This window comes from Petaurus breviceps, unplaced genomic scaffold (genome assembly GCF_028583685.1).
Source record: "Petaurus breviceps papuanus isolate PSGF00001 unplaced genomic scaffold, PetGlider_PUasm1.0 90779, whole genome shotgun sequence".
NCBI lineage: Eukaryota > Metazoa > Chordata > Mammalia > Diprotodontia > Petauridae > Petaurus > Petaurus breviceps.
This window is the reverse complement of record NW_027187344.1, coordinates 11,612,808-11,628,982: the sequence shown is the minus strand read 5'-3', so window position 1 is coordinate 11,628,982 and position 16,175 is coordinate 11,612,808. Positions and strand designations below refer to the sequence as shown.

At 44.6% G+C, this 16,175-nt stretch overlaps 1 protein-coding gene and 1 long non-coding RNA gene across 3 annotated transcripts in view; both read right to left on the bottom strand.

The window, feature by feature from the left end:
- NIBAN2 (niban apoptosis regulator 2) overlaps window positions 1-16,175 on the bottom strand; it is a 106,499-nt gene that overhangs the window by 90,023 nt on the left and 301 nt on the right. The window lies entirely within an intron of this gene.
- On the bottom strand, window positions 1,881-16,171 carry LOC138147199 (uncharacterized). Its single transcript, XR_011164724.1, has 2 exons — window positions 4,509-16,171; window positions 1,881-2,222 (listed from the first exon to the last, which is right to left on the bottom strand). It is a non-coding gene; the product is annotated as an uncharacterized lncRNA (long non-coding RNA).

Below are 16,175 nucleotides of genomic sequence, written 5' to 3'. Positions count from 1 at the left end.
CCATGTTTCCCATGTTTCTCCTTTCTTCAAACCATCTTCCACTTAGCTGCCCAAAAAAATCTTCTAGTTTAATCAACCATGTCACTCCCTTACTCAAGAAGCTTCAATGACTTCCTATTTTCTCTAGGCTAAAATACTAAGTCCTCAGATTGGCATTCAACGTCCTTCAAAATCTGGATCCTCTGTTCTACCACCTTACTACCTTGCCTGCACCCTACATTCTAACCAAACTGACTTATGTGTTATTCTTTAAACTTGGTCAGACAGTCAATAAACATTTATTAAGCATCTACTATGTGCCAAGCACAGTGCTAAGCTGCTGCTGTTATTGCTGTTGTTTGTCCTTCTTTCTGGAAGAGGACCAAGACTTCAGGGAGGTGATGCTGTGACAAGCAAGTGAATTGGATTTAAGTGAGGGAGGGCTGTGCAAGGTCACCAACCTCATTTTCTCCTCCAGAGCCATCTGGATCCAGTGGTAAGATATAGATCAGGACAACTGGAGGTGGCCCTGGAAGCAGTGGGAGACCTTGGCTTTTTTAAGCTGAGGTCTTTAACAGGTCTCAGTTTGATTGAGGCAACACCCATTCAGTGATCAAGGCTAGGTAAGAAATGAGGCAAATAATGGCCTCCTGCTAAAGGCCTCAATGCTAAGCACAGGGGGTACAAAGATGGTAAAAGATAAGAAGCTCATAATCTAATTAAGGAGACAATAAGAAAGTAAATGCGTACAAACAAGCTATCTATAGGATAAATGGGAAACAATTAACAGAGAGAAGGCACTGGAATTAAGAGGGGTTGGGAAAGGCTTCCTATAGAAGGTAGGATTGTAGCTGGAATTTAAAGGAAGCAGGGAAGCCAGTAGGTGGAGATGAGGAGGGAGAGCATTCCAGGCACAGTGGAAAGAAAGTATACTCAGAGCCAAGAGATGGTGTGCTTTGTTGGTCAAAGGAGCAAGGAGACAATGTCACTGGATCAAGGAGTATGTGTGAGAGAATGAGGTGTAAGAAGACTGGAAAGGAGGATGGGGATAGGTTATGGAGGGCTTTGAATGCCATCAGACTTGTGCTTTAGGAAAGTCACTTTAGGGGCTGAATGGAGGATGAATTGGAGTGGAAGAGAGACTTGAGGCAGGCAGACCCAGCAGAAGGCTATTGCAATAATCAAGGGACAAGGTGATGAGAGCCTGCACCACAGTGGAGACAGTGTAGGAGGAAAGAAGGAGGAGCATTTGAGAGATACTGCCAAGGAAAAGTTGATAGACCTTGAGGACAGCTTGGATATGGGGTGTGAGAGATGGGACGAATCCAGCATGACTCCTAGGCTGGGAGCCCGAGGGACTAGGAAGATGGTGTTGCCCTTCTGATAAGAGGGGGCATGGTTTAGGGGGAATGATAATGAATTCATTTTGGGCATTCAATCTAGCAACTAGCTTCATGCCTTTGCACGAGCCCTTGTCTCTTATTCCAGCAATGTAACTCCCTCTTCCCTGCTGCCTTTTGGTTCCTTCCGTGAAGGTTTATCTCATGTGCTATTTCCATGGGATGCTTTACCTAGTCCCATTATCAGCTAGTGTTCATGCCTTCCTTAGGTCAGTGGGTTTTTTGTTTTGTTTTGTTTTGTTTGGTCTCCAGATCCCTACCCAGGGAGAGGATCAGTCCTATCTAGCACAGTGCTTTGCCTACTGGATTGAAAGGGTTTATAGCTTTCTCATGGCCAACCCTGGCACTGGGTCTAGTCTCCTTATCTGAGTTTAGGAGAGGAAAAAAACTATAACTTTTGCAGAGGCTACAATAAAACCAGGGGTCACAATGTTAATAACCAACACCCTGTGAGCTTTCAGAATTGTCCTAGTGACGAAAACCACCGAGGGTAAAGAGGCACATTTGAGAATATAGATTTTACTTATATCACCTTACATTTATATCCTAGAAAGTTTCCAAAAGTGTTACCACAATTCATTCATCTTATCTGAAATGCACAATAACCCTTCAAGGTAGAATTTTTATTCCTATTTCCTATTCCAGATGAGGAAACAGGCACCAAGAGATGAAGCAAGGTCACATAGCAATTTAGTGGGAAAGCTGGGAGAAATTTGCGGATATGATTTTGTTGTTGTTCAGCCACTGCAGTCACGTCCAACTCTTCGTGATCCCATTTGGGGTTTTCCTGGCAAAGATACTGGAGTAGTGTGCCATTTCCAGCTCACTTTCTAGATAAGGAAACTGAGGCAAATAAGGTTAAGTGACTTGTCCAGGGTCACATAGCTAGTAAGTGTCTGAGGCCAAATTTGAGATCAGGTCTTTCTGACTCTAGACCTGCTCTCTATCCACCACACCGCCTAAATGGATACACACAGACACATACGCACACACATTATACATACACAGATATATGACTGTCAGTCTCTCTTAAGGCAGAATCACATATAAGATACAGGTGTGTTTATACATGTATATATACATATATGTATAAAATATATACACACATATATGAAAAAGAGACAGAGACACTAATGGTTTTGAAGCTAGATGGGCCACATAAAGCCTAGATTGTTCCACCCTCTGAATGTGAGCAGATGTCAAAAAACATCATTAGAAGGGGTGGCCAGGTGGCTCAGCGAGTAAGAGCACTGGCTCCAGTGTCAGGATGACCTGGGAATCAAATCTGGGCTCAGATACTTAGCACCACACCCAGAAATAACTGGCTGTGTAACCTTGAGCAAGTTACTTAACCCGGATTGCTTTATAAAAAAAAACAAAACCATCATTAGACCCACCCAAATTCTCATGTCTATCCCACCCACTGCACTTAAACATTACCACTTTATCCTGTTTCCCATTATTTTTTTGCCTTGGTAAACCCAGCACCTAATGGGGTGACCTGGGCATATAATAGACACTTGATAGTTAAATGTTTGCTGATTTAACTCGTCCCTGGAACAAGAGATTCAGATTTCAGTCCCTGAGAATCTCCCTGGGATTCCAATTTCCTCCAATTTTCCTATAAAATAAAGGGTTAGACTAGATAATCTATAGGTCCTTCCAGTTCTTATACCTCAGGAGCTAGGACTGGATCTGTACAAAAGTCAACTCTGAAGTGAACAAAGGCGTTCACAGACAAAGCAGACACACCAAAGAAACCTTCTGTTCCCTCCTTAGAGTTAGGGCCTGCTCCTTCTTATTCCGCATCTCTGGGGAGGTACAGAGAATGAAGTCTGTCTGTGGTAGAGCTGGCACAGCCAGGAATGACACTTGAAAACCCTTAAGAGCTGGAGGGTGAGAGAAGCAGAGAAAGAATGGGATGGGGGAGGGCAGAGAAGAAGAAAAAGATGAGGGGGAATGAAAAAAGAAGAGAGACCCCTCCCAAGGGGAAGGGGAGGGAACAAGAAGAGAGAAAGGGGAGTCTGTGGGGGAAGGGGGATGAGGAAAAACAAGATAAGAGGACGGAAGGCAAAGGGGGTGGGAAGGGGTAAGATTCCACTCTGGGACCTAAACTGGAAGAACAATTTTTTTTTCTTCTTCTGATGCAACTTTGCCAGGGAAACAGGAAAGGAGGGAAGAAGGGCAGGGAACCCTTGAATTTGCTCAGTAGGCCCCCACCCAGAATTTTATGACTGAGGAAATTTTCTCCCTCCAGCCATTAATCCCCTGTACATGGCTGAAAGGGCCTATTTCTTTCTACAAAACTGGGAGGTACACTTGGTCTCTTAGCGTAATTTCAAGGAAGGAGAAAGACACCATTGTCCAGGTTACACTGCAAGACAGATATTTCCTTTTAAAAGGAATTTTAATAAAGAATTGGTCTCCTACATACACATATCTGCTTGGGATATGTTTATGGGAAAGCGTGTCCCCTGTTCCCCAAACACTGCTAAAGATAAAAAACAAACAAACTGTTCTTCCCCAACCTGAGTCAACAGAACGAAAATTCTTTTCTCAACACACTTAATGGCAGAGAGCAGGCTTTTTTTTTTTTTTGTTAGGAAGCCAGGGAAAGTCCTCAAAGCTCCCCATCAGTGCACAGGAGACATGGTGGTAACCAAGATACTGCTCCCCTTTACTATTACTGCCTGGAGAAGGTTCCCGGGTCCCCTGAGACCAAGATAAGAGCTACCTCAGCTCAGTTCTACTTCATTTTAAATTGATAACATCAGATTTAGGGCTGAAAGGGACATCTAGGGCAATGCCCTTATTTTAGAGATGAAGAACCAGATGATCAATCAAAAACATTTAGGTACTGACTCGGAGCCAAGTACTGTAAAAACCCAGTCTGTGCCCTCAAATGGGGAGAAAATGGACAAAAAATACAGGATACATAAGGTATAAATGGAAGGTAATCTTAGACAGAAGGCATTATTAATGGAGGGGACCAGAAAAAGGACTCTTGCAGAAGGTGGAATCTGGGCTGAGTTCTCTTGAAGAAAACCAGGAGGTAATGGTGAGAGCATGCTAGGCATGGAGGGTGGCCAAGTGCAAAGGGACAGAGGTCAGAGATAGAATGTTACATACCAGCAACAAGGAGCTCCAAACATTACCAAGCTAAGGTCAGCACAAGCAGACACTCCAGTGATCAATGGTGAGGACAGCTCTATTGCACTGAGGTCTTTCTTACTGACCATGACTTACCATGACTCAGAGGCACTCCCAGGTTCCTGAGGAAGCTATGCTGGCAGAGCATACATTCTGGGAGTGCCTGCTAGGTTAGAAAATCTTAAGTATGGGTCTACTAAGCAAAGGGTCATATAGACTCAGAGCTGGAAAGGACCTTTGGGGGTCAGCTGGTCCAACCCTCTCACTTTACACTTGAGGAAACTGAGGCCCAGAGAGGTTCAGCGATACATAGGTTCAAGGACACACAGTGGCAGAACCAGAATTTGAATTTATGATTGTATTAATTTTGTCTGAGGACCAGTGGTATTCAGAGGCACTCTTCATCACCAGGCTAGCTTTTGGTGGGGTGGAGGGAGTAGAGGCCTTGTTCAACCACAGATATTCTCAATGTTCATCTCTTAAATTGTAGATCAACTGTTCAATCTGCATGGGTACAGGGAGGGTCCATGCTAAGAAAACCACGGAATCCTGAGATGCTGAGTACTCATCGTTTGAGGTTCAGCTCAAGTCCTTCTGGCCCCTGATGACTCCAGGCCCCACTGCTGTTCACTCTTCTGTACTCCTCCTTCCTGCACATTGAATGCTACATACAGTTCGACCTTTCATTAATCTCTTATTGTTTTCTGGGGAAATGCTGTCTCCAAAGCTATACCATAAACTCCTGGAAGGCAAAAAGCCACATCTTATAGCTCTCTGTAAGCCCCACAGTGTTGGCACGTGAGAGGGGCTCAGTACATGCCCACCTTGTAGCTGAATGGCCAGCTAGATCAGCGGTTTTCAAAGATACACATAGTTTGCAAGTTGTTTTCTCCATTAGACTACAAACTCTTTAAAGGCAGGGACTTTCTTTGTATTACCAGTACGTGGTCCAGTGCCTGGCAGATAAGAGATGCTTAATAAATGCTTGTTGACTTAACGTGACTCAAAGGGTATGCAGGAATATTAGTGGAGCACAAGGTTCAGCCTCATCACACACTGTTTAGACCTTACACTTCCAATTACATGCTACCCTCCAATAATGTGTGAAAGAATAATAGTGTGGGCAAAAGAAGTGTGAGAATCACTGCACAGGACAATCTGTAAAGGCCCCTTCCAGGTTTAACATTCTATGATCTTGGTCCTTTCAGCTGGTTTCTGATTAGAAAAGTCTGAGCTATATATACAGACTTATAGAATGTGGAGCTGGCAGGGATCTCAGAGGTGATCTGGCCCAATCCTTTCACTTAACAGATGAGGACTCTGATGTCCAGTGAAGTCAAGTAATTTGTTCCCTTTCACTCAGCTAGTTAGCTAATGGCACAGCCAGGATCAGGCCCCAGATTTCTGATGTAATATATGTTCTGCACATAGTAAATGCTCAACAAATGTTTACTGAATATTGTTCAATCACCCGCTGAATCATCTCTGGGGTCCAGGAAGTTTTACAGTGAATAGCTGCTCCTTTCCTAGCTGAGGGCAAGAAGGCAGATTGAAATAGAATTTTCCAATCTCCCTGGAATGAGCTGTGCTCATCCACTGTAAAGCCCACTGTTAGCAGATGATGAAATCATGTCCCAGAGATGAGAAGTAGCTTACCCGAAGTCACACTGCCAGTGACCCAGCCTAAGAGAATGTACCTCTGTAGGCTGATGGGACCTTGAGGGAGGCATCACACCCTGAATCAGGGCAGAGAGCCAAGAACAGAAGGCAAACCCAAGGTGAATTTCTCAAGAGCCAGAGAATATTTCTTTACCCCGTTAATCTCTTAAAAGAGAACCCAATCACCAATTTTGACCCAACACTCCTTCTCTCTCCCAAGAACACCCTCCCTTTCCTCTTTCCTTATGCTTCCTCCTCCAAGCAGCCAAAAGCACTACCCTATCCTCAGATGCTGGGGTCCTGTACTTGCCTTACTACAAGTGTGTGCTCGGGTCTGTATGCTCTGGTTCCAGCAAATTGTGAGTTCCTCTAGGGGCAGACACAGGGCTGATCTTTGTGCCCAACACAGAGCCTAGTTCTGTGGGTGTTTTGTTTGTTTATTCGGTTTTTAAATTATACTCTTTATATGCCCCACCTCTGGGCCTAGAGAACTAATCATTCCCTCCCCTTTCCCCCCTCCCCCTCTGCTTGCTGGCCACATCATCCTGATTTTTAGTTCTTCTGCTGTTTCCCAAGACAGCAAAACTAAAGCAGCAATTTTGGAATAAGCTGAGTGTCTGGGATCTGAGTATAAACGTCCACATCTCTGAACACAAGGGGCATTCCACCCCAGGGTGGCCTGGTTTCCAAAGCCTTTAAAGGGCCTTATCAGAAATTCATCAAAGATTAGAATCATAGGAGGCAGCTAGGTGGCAAAGTGAATAGAGCACCAACCTTGGAGTCAGGAGAACCTGAGTTCAAATCCAACCTCAGACACTTAACACAAAAGCTAGCCATGTGACCTTGGAAAAGTCACTTAATCCCAATTGCCCGACCTTCCCCCCTCCAAAAAAATTAAAAATTAAAAAAAAAAGATTAGAATCATAGAGTATTAGAATCAAAAGAATCACAGAACATAAGGCAGAACTAGAAGAGACATTAGGGACCACCAGTACTGGGTTTGATAACTTTAAGGACATGTGGAATACCTTTAGTTACCCCTAAGGAAGATGGAATATATCAGGAAAAAAACAAACAAACCTGACACAAATCCAGCCACTAACTTACTGTGTGACTCTGGGTAAACCACTTACCCTGAAACTTTGATTCTATTTCTTCACTTCTAAAATAATGGGGTATATTTGATAGAACAACAGCCTTGGAGTCAGGAAGATCTGAGTTCAAATCCTGCCTAAGATACTTAATGGGGCTGTGACTGGGCATGCCATTTAACATCTTAGAGCCTTCCTTCAGTTTCCTCATCTGGAAAATGATGGGGTTGGAGTCACTGGACAATTAGGTCTCTTCTAGCTCTAAATCTACGATCCTGTTATTAGATGAGGTCACTTCTAACACTAACATTTTAAAACTCCATAAGGAAAGAAGATCTAGTAGGGTGGGTTCCCCATAACTGGAACAAAAACCCTAAAGAGGTAATGTGGGATGTGTTGGGGGGGAGGGGAAGAGGGGGGGGAACGACAATAAATTGATCGGTATGGCCTCAGGGGAGAAGATAAGAACTTTCCCATGTCCTACCACCATTTTTCTATCAGGCATCTGCATGCTGAGGAAGGGAGGAGAGCGAGGTAGAGGAAGGGCACAAAAGGAAGGAAGGGTCTGCAAGAAAATCCTACCTGGTATGGCACCACACCCCTGAAATTCCTGTTACCAGGAGGCTGGTAGGCCTTATGAGCTGAAGAGTTCTGAGCTACTGGAGGGCTAAAGGGATCAAGTGTCTTGACCAAGTCCAGCCCCAAGATGGTGGGGATGGGTGGGTAGAGGTGGTGGTGACTATGCTAAGCACTATGCTAAGCCCTGTATGGGTTAAAACCAGGTCCAACTGGGAAAGGAACAGCTCTGTTGGGTTGACAGAAAATCAGATCCTTCACCAACACCACCATCATCCCACCCTCCCTCCGCTATACACACCTCCGGCACCAGTAGCAGGCCTGACACAAACAGGGACTGTTCAGGCAGGAAGAGACAAGCTAGGACATTCCACAGAGCCCACAGCCAAGTCATGGAGCCCAGAACAGAACCTGGGGGGTGGGGGCTGGGGTGGCCCTTTCTAAAAAACCTTCAGTGGCTTTCTGCTGCCTGCTTGATCCTTAAATCTCAACTCTTCAGCCTGGCATTCAAGGCCTTCCATTATCTGGCTCCAGCTTAACTCCCGTTGCAACCCTATGAGAAACTTCTGCTCCAGCCAGACGAGTCTGTTCACTGTCCTCTTAATGCCTTTTGCATCGTTTTTCCTTCCTTTGTTCTGGCAGTTTCCTCTATTTGGAATGCTCTTTCCTCTAACCTCTAGGAAGGCAGTCCATCCTTCAACACCCAGCTCAATTCTGATCTCAATGCAATCTTTCCTGACAGCCTCAGCCCACAGAGAGATCTTCCTCTACACTCTTATGAGTATGTTGTCCTACATACAAATGAGCCACCATCACAACATGTTTCCTGTCGTTAGTTGTCTTGTTTACATCTTTTCTCTCCATTACAACTATGAGCTCCACAGAGACCATATCTATTTAATAATGATAGCTGACTTTCATGTATTACTCTATTCTTTACAGGGCTCTATAGGCATCTAAATGGATTCTCATAATAATTTTGTGAAAGGTATTATCACCCCCATTTTACAGATGAGGAAACTGAGCTTTGGAGAAGTTAAGTGAGTTACTAGTGTTACATGGATAGTAAGTATTTTCTATGAGATGATCTTCTATCTACCCCACAAATATTTGGTATGTATCTTGTTATTCACACGTTCTCTGCCATTAGAATATAAACTCCTTCAGGGAAGGGGCTATTTTTGGCTTTCTTTGTATTCCCAAGATTTAGCACAGTGCTGGGCACATAGGAAGGGCTTAATAAATGCTTGCTGACTGATTACGAAGGTGTAATTCAAACCCAGTCCTCTCCTGGCTCCAGGTCCCAGACCATGTTTCATATTGTCCCTTTAATCATTTTATCAAAGAGGAAAACAAAGCCTAATGACTCACATAAATGAACACAACTAGTTAATGTTGGGACTAGTGATTCCATCTTCCTAGTTCCTTGCCTAGTGCTTCTTTCACAAAAGCAGACTGCTCATAGTAGGTAGGTGTTCGATAATCACAGCTGACTGACCTCTCTACCAACCCAAGCCTACCTGCAGATTAGCTCCAATTTGGAGTTCTTTTTGTCCTTCTTCCCCAAAGACTCCTGTCTGATCAGAGGAAGGCCATGTTTTAGCTCAGTGCCTCCATCTGTCCCCCACTTTCCCGTACGGACTCCATTCCAGGTATATATAACTCAGTGACTTGCCCGAGATCACAAAAAGCAAGAGTGTAAAAAAAAAAAAATGGAAAAAACTATAATTCCAACCTTAAAATTGATCAATATTAGGGCAGCTAGGTGGCACAGTGAATAGTTCACTGGCCCTGGAGTCAGGAGAACCTGAGTTCAAATCCAACCTCAGACACTTAACACAAAACTAGCAGTGTGACTTTGGGAAAGTCACTTAATCCCAACTGGCACCTTCTTCCCTCCAAAAAAAAAAAAAGCAAAAAAAATTGATCAATATTGCTAAAAGCAAGTAGATCAATTACACATGTGGCTATTACTGTATAGAATATAGCAGAAGTAATTGTGATTTCTTTTTTATCCTCTTTATTGAGATCTTTTACTTTTATTTCTTACATCACCTTCATTTCCCAATACATTCCTTCCTCTACTCACTAGGAAAGAGAGAGAAAGAGATAGAGAAAGAAAAAGAGAGAGAATGGTTAAACAAAGCTAACACATCAACCAAGTCTGATGGTATATGAAGTGTTCCAAACCCATTGCCCCCTACCTACCTCTGGAAAGAAGGGAGGGAGGAGTATTCTTTTATCTCTTCACTGGGGCCAAGCAAAGACATTATAATTATACATAGGCTAGATTTTCTGTATTATGCTGGGCATGTCTTGGGCAGTCAACTCTTATTTGTCCTGCTAAGCCAGCTAGCCACCAAGCATCACCAGCAGCCGTTAGAGTAAGAAGACATACACTTAAAATCCAAATAAAGAGATTGGATGCTTCCTACCTATAAAAGTTTCCTGTTTGGGACAATACCCATTCTTTGACTATACCCAAACCATGGTGAGAGCTGTTAAGATCCCAGGGTCACAGATCTGGAGCTGAAAAAAACCTCAAGGACTACCTGGTCCAACCCCCTCATTTTAAAGATGACTTAGCACAGTGCCTGGTATATAACAAGTGCTTAATAAATCCTTGCTGGCTTATTGATTTACAGATGAGAAAACTGAGGCCCAGGGAGATTAAGCAACTTGGCCAAGGTCATGTAGATAGAGTCCAAGGTGAGGTTAGAACCTAGGTCCTTTGGCTCTGAAGACAGCGCTCTTTCTACTCATTCCCTAAGAGGCTTTGGAGTCTGAGAGTTGTGGGTTCAAGTCCTGACTCTGACACATACTGGCTTTGGGACCCTGAGCAAGTCACAGAGCTTCAAAGTGCTTTGGACAGTACTCTGAGTTGCCAAGGAGATACCAACCTGCATTGCTAGGGGAAGTTCCCTCACTAGGGACCTTCCTATACCTGAGTGAATCACAGGTGCAGACCCTGATGCTATCCTCACCTCTGCCTGTGGAGTTCAGGCTCTTTCCGTTTACTGTAGCCCTGCTGACCTGGGCCCCATGGGGCAGATTTGCTTAAGAAAGAGGTTCTCACTTTCTAATCAGCAAATCATTCCTCCCTTCTTTCTGAGTGTCCCCTGATTTAATGTCATCCACAGAGCACACTTGCCCTAGGTACTTCCGGGATTTCCAGACACACACACTTAGAGGTAGCTTTTATGGACCAGAGGTGTCACCTGCATTTCCTATCTTCCTCCCCTGGGGTCCTGAGTCACCACCATTCCATTTCCCTTCTCTCTACCCTCCTCTAAAGATCTCTTGCCCTGACTCTAGGATTCCATGAGTAGCAACTACTTGACTGGCCACACCTGCAAGGTATTAAACTCCTGGCATCTGCCCTAATCCTTTCCTAAAGCTGTGCCCACCCCATTCTACAGAAACCCTTCTTCCTCTAATCAGAGAAGTAGAATGGTGCAGTGAGGGTGGGGGTGAGGGGCATCTAAATATTGCTCAGGAATTTCTGAAACCACAGGATGATGCTAGAGGAGACCCGAGGTTAAATGAGTCATGAGCTACAGTGGAGGGGGAAGGGGAGGAGGCTGTTCAGAAGGAGAATAGCACTGGTCAAAGGGAGATTGTTCATGAGTTTCAGACATGAGTAATAAGGGGAGTGATGTATTTGTGCAACCTATACAAGAGCTTTTGACACATGATGGTCTGTTCCCTCTCCCCTTCTCAGTCCCTGCAGGCCTGTCTTTTCATCTTCCACAGCCTGTCTTGGGCCTGGCATTCCCAGGCAGAGCACCAATAGAACAGGCATCAGTTAGGAGATGAAACTGCCCCTCTCTCCTCCAGATTCAGAGTCTCAGTTATCACATGAAGGTCCCCAAACATACTTTGTGCTGGTCAAGGCTGGAGCTGTCAAGGGGAGGGATAGATGATTACAAATCCTTCAATCTGTTCCCAATGCAGCTGTACATTTGGGAGGTCAAAGTCAGTCAGCTTTAGCAATTCCTTGCTCAAGGACAAATCCCTTAATACTCTCCTCTTCCCTCAGTACAACAGTCTCATTTGGCTTGGCTCCAAAGTCAATTTTGCTCACTGAGCAGGGTGCCTTGGTTAAGTTGAATTAAGTTTTTCTGAGTTGAGGGGGGAAATAGGAGAAGGGATGTGGGAATAAGAAAGATGGTGTCTCTGGCAATTAAATTGACTAGACAAAAAAAATTAAAAGACTATTATAGCCCTAAAACATCTGACTAATTAAAGATTTCCTTCTAAAAAAGGTATTATTAAGAGGTAGATTTCAATTCAATTTCACATTTAATGAGCACCCACTATGTGCAAGGCTCAATGATGATTTGGATCCTTTCATTCTTAACTCTGTGTTAGGCAAACCACATGCCTCCTAGCTCTTGTACCCAGCAAGATAGGTATTGAAACTCTATGGTGTTGTGGAGAGAATTATCATCCTGTAAAGTAGGGATTTTTAACCTAAAAAAAAAACATTGAACCACCTTTGGCCATCTGGTGAAGCACATGGACCCCTTCTCAGAATAATGTTTTTAAATATATAAAATAAAAATATGCAGAAGTATAAATGAAACCAATTATACTGAAAAAGTTTTCAAAGTATTTTTTTAAGTTCATGGGCCCCAGGTTAAGAAGCTCTTTTATAGCATACAAAATAGTACAGAAATTTGTGATTCCCATGTACTTGAAAGCAAATACAAATGCCTCCCCAATAGCATGTGAGCTCCTTGAAGGCAGGAACTAGTTCACTTTTATATTTTGTATACCCAGCTCTTAGCACAGAGACTGACACATGAGAGGTTTTTTTAAATAAATGCTTGATGACTGACTGATCCTACCCCACATCCATGCCCAGGCTACCAAACAGACCTCTACAGCATGACAATGCTGTGTGACAGGAGCAATACCACACACAATTAAGATGGTATCAGTATCTGGGCATGGATGGTGAAACCTTCATTATAAGGCAGATGCCCAAACCACACTCTTCTGGCCCCACTGCACCCATTGAACAGTCCATTGGGTATCACTTCCTGTTCACTGTGGGTTTCCTGGTCCTAAGTGACTTGAAAGTTAGACACCCACATATCTCTAGGATAGTATAAACATGAAGCTAAAAACCACAGGCCTCTTTTACCTCAAGGGAGATCTGTGGACAACCCCATAACTGCAAACATTTTTTAAGATATAAATTTAAAAAAAAATTTAAAACTTTATATTTTGAAGTATGCATCAGTATCTAATACTTATTAATCATCTACAACATTGTCTCCACCTACATTCCCTCACCAACCATGGCCCAATTGACTTGAAGGAGTCCTAAGGTACAATCATACAATATCAGAGTCAGAAAATGCATTAGAGGCTCTGTAGCTCAATCTTCTGCTGTATCTTCCAGTAATGGGGAACTCATTACCTTGCAAAGTAATTCATATTCTATTTTAGATAGTTCTGCTGGATGACCCTTCCATATATTGAGCCAAAATGTTTCTCTGTTACTTTTATTCACTGGCCCTACTTCTGCCCCCTAATACTACACAGAATAATGTTTTCTCTTACACAAGACTGCCTTGAGTGGCAATCCTCACTACCACCACTATGTAGACAGTCTGCTTGGTCCAGAAGTTGCAGAAACATACAGCCTGTACTTTACAAGCTTGTCCTAAGGCTTTTTTAGGTATCAGCTACAGACTCCTTATGCTAGACTGTCCAAGAAAATACAGACAAGTGGCTATTCTGAGAGTTCTATAGTACAATAGAAGTTAAAAGCTGGGCTGCTATCCCTGAAGACAAGTCTTGAGAACACCAACATCAAGTCTTATGTTGCTATGGAGGTTGAAATGCCAGCTTTTGGAGGGAGTAGGGGAGAGGCTGGAGAACTTGGGACACCCACACTTTGGAGGAGGAGTAGCCTTATTACCTGGTTCCATGATCCTTAAAGAGGGATCAGGTCTGCCATTTACCCCACATGGATACTAGTGGGTAAGCAAGTTGATGCTTGCAAGATGCTTTGAAATTCATGAATGAAAGGGACTGAATAAACAAAACATTATCAACAGTTAGAAAGCTCCTGACCTTTGCCAGGACTTGCCACCTGGCTTTCACCTGCTCTGAGGTTTATAGAGGGGGAAAGCCTACCCTAAGAAACTAAACTTCTGGATAACAAATATTGTTCCAGCTTCTGTGGGAAGAGATGCTCCTAAAGGTGACTTTTTCAAGGGGCTAGAAAAGGAGGTACTACATAGGGTCTCTGGAAGTTTCATTGTTGAAATTAAAATGTCCCCAAAGGAGAAGGAAGGAGGGGGGCAGAGCCCATGGGACACTAAGGGGATGAAATGACCCCTACTTTCTGGAAGGACCATTTCCAAGGCTGCTCAGGTCAGTGGGAGGTAAGGCATAAGATTCTACATTCCCCTAGCCCCTTTCAGACTACAGCCCCAGGTGGGGCTAGACCAGGAATTTAAGGCATTTGAAGGAGGGTTATTAACAGTGCTACAGAAAAGCAGGCCCTTGGAGAAGGCATCCCTATACTCCACCCTGGTTTCAGCAAAGCATATTCAACTGGTGTCATGGGGGTGAGAGGTGGGTGAGCAGGATATAGAGATATAGGGATAGAGAATAAGAGCTTGAGATCAACCCTGTCTTTCCTCTACTTCTCTCCATGGCAGGGTCTACATAAACAGGTCTCAAGAGAACTGGACCTCAACAAAGGTCCCTTCAGCTTGGACAGAAGAACGGCCTTGGGATTAAGACCTCTGCTTTTCTGTTTCCCAGAGACTTGCTCATACCTCCTTTGTGGCACTATCATTTTCTGTCTGATATCATACAATTCATCTCCTCCAAGTTCCTTGAGAATCCTTAGGATAGTAGGTACACATGGTAGGTATTTTGTAAATAGTTTATTGAAGGAAAGTTAAATATTATGGGTCAGAGTAGTAGGAAATTCATTTATAATAAATTAGCTAAAAGTATCTACAGTAGATTAGCAAAAAGCACCTACACTGGAATTTCTAAGGGGTTCTGCTTGGATAGTGTCTGTCCCACATTCCAGTCCCCTGAGTATGTGTTCCGAACTCTCTGAAAAGCTGGGTACTGGAATGTTAGCAGGCAGCCTTCAGCCCTCCAAAGGCCCCAGACCAGTTTCCACCCCACAGTGGCACCCCAAAGCACCCTGCCCTATGCCTCACTACACCCTCATTCTTCTTCAATGCTTCTGAGAGATGGAGAAACTAATGTATGGGAGCAGAGACACAGAAGCTGACACTCATTTACCCTATTTCCCCATCCTCACCCTCTAGGACACTTAGCTAGAGGGAGGAGTAGGGAATATTTGTGAAGACCCAAATATATGCTAAGAGTCCAGGACCCAGGGAAGAGGAGTAACTTGTAAGATCACCGTACCAACATTTACTGAGGATAAACGTCCAGTCCTATGCTAAGCCCTGAAAGGGACACAGATTAATAAAACGATAGCTCCCGGGAATGAGCTGGAATGGTCAAGGAAGGCTCCAGGAAGGAGATGGGACTCACCGCTAAGCAGGAGGAGGGGCAGGAATGAAGAAGCACGGCAGAGTTAAATGGAACTGTGCGACCAGGATGACTTGTCCAGCTCCGCTGACCGTTATTAAAAAGTATGCCTCCCTTAAACCTCACTCAACGGCCCTGCTCTGGGACTCTTGGAGTGCGTGCCTGCAAAAAGTTTACCAGGCTGCTTCCCAAACCTCTGGCAGCTTCAAAGATACAGGGCAAAGAGCAGAAGGCATTCTTTAAGAGCAAATGGGCAAGAGAGAAAGACTGAAGGAAGGAGGAGGTGGCAGTCAGACGGTGCGAGTAAAGGCTGGTAGGAATCACCAATCTCCTCCCACGAGCCAGCAAGCGTCTGGAGCCTCCAAGAAGGGAAGAGCTGGAGTCGAAGCTGGGCCTGAATCCCAGCCACCAACCCAGAAGGCACACACCCGGAGATCAAATAGCAGGACTGGGCACCCAGGGGATGGGGCTAACCTTAACTCTGCCCCTCTCGGGGTTAAGTGCTCACACTGGAGAAAGCGCCCAGGTCCCCGCTCCCGAAGCGAGCCTCCTCTTCTTTCCCGAGCCCGGGAGCCGAGCGAAGGCAGAGGGGCAGGGGGCGAGGGAGAGCCACAGGGCGGGAGAGTGGGGAGGGGAGGATGGGAAGGGACGCGGAGCGGAAACCCGGCTAGGGTTTCGGGCCCCCTCGGGCGGGGAGTCAAGAACGCAGGAGGGGAGTTCGGCCTGCCTGCAGTCCCGGGGACCACCCGATGGAAGCCCAGGCAGACCGCGCAGCGCGCTC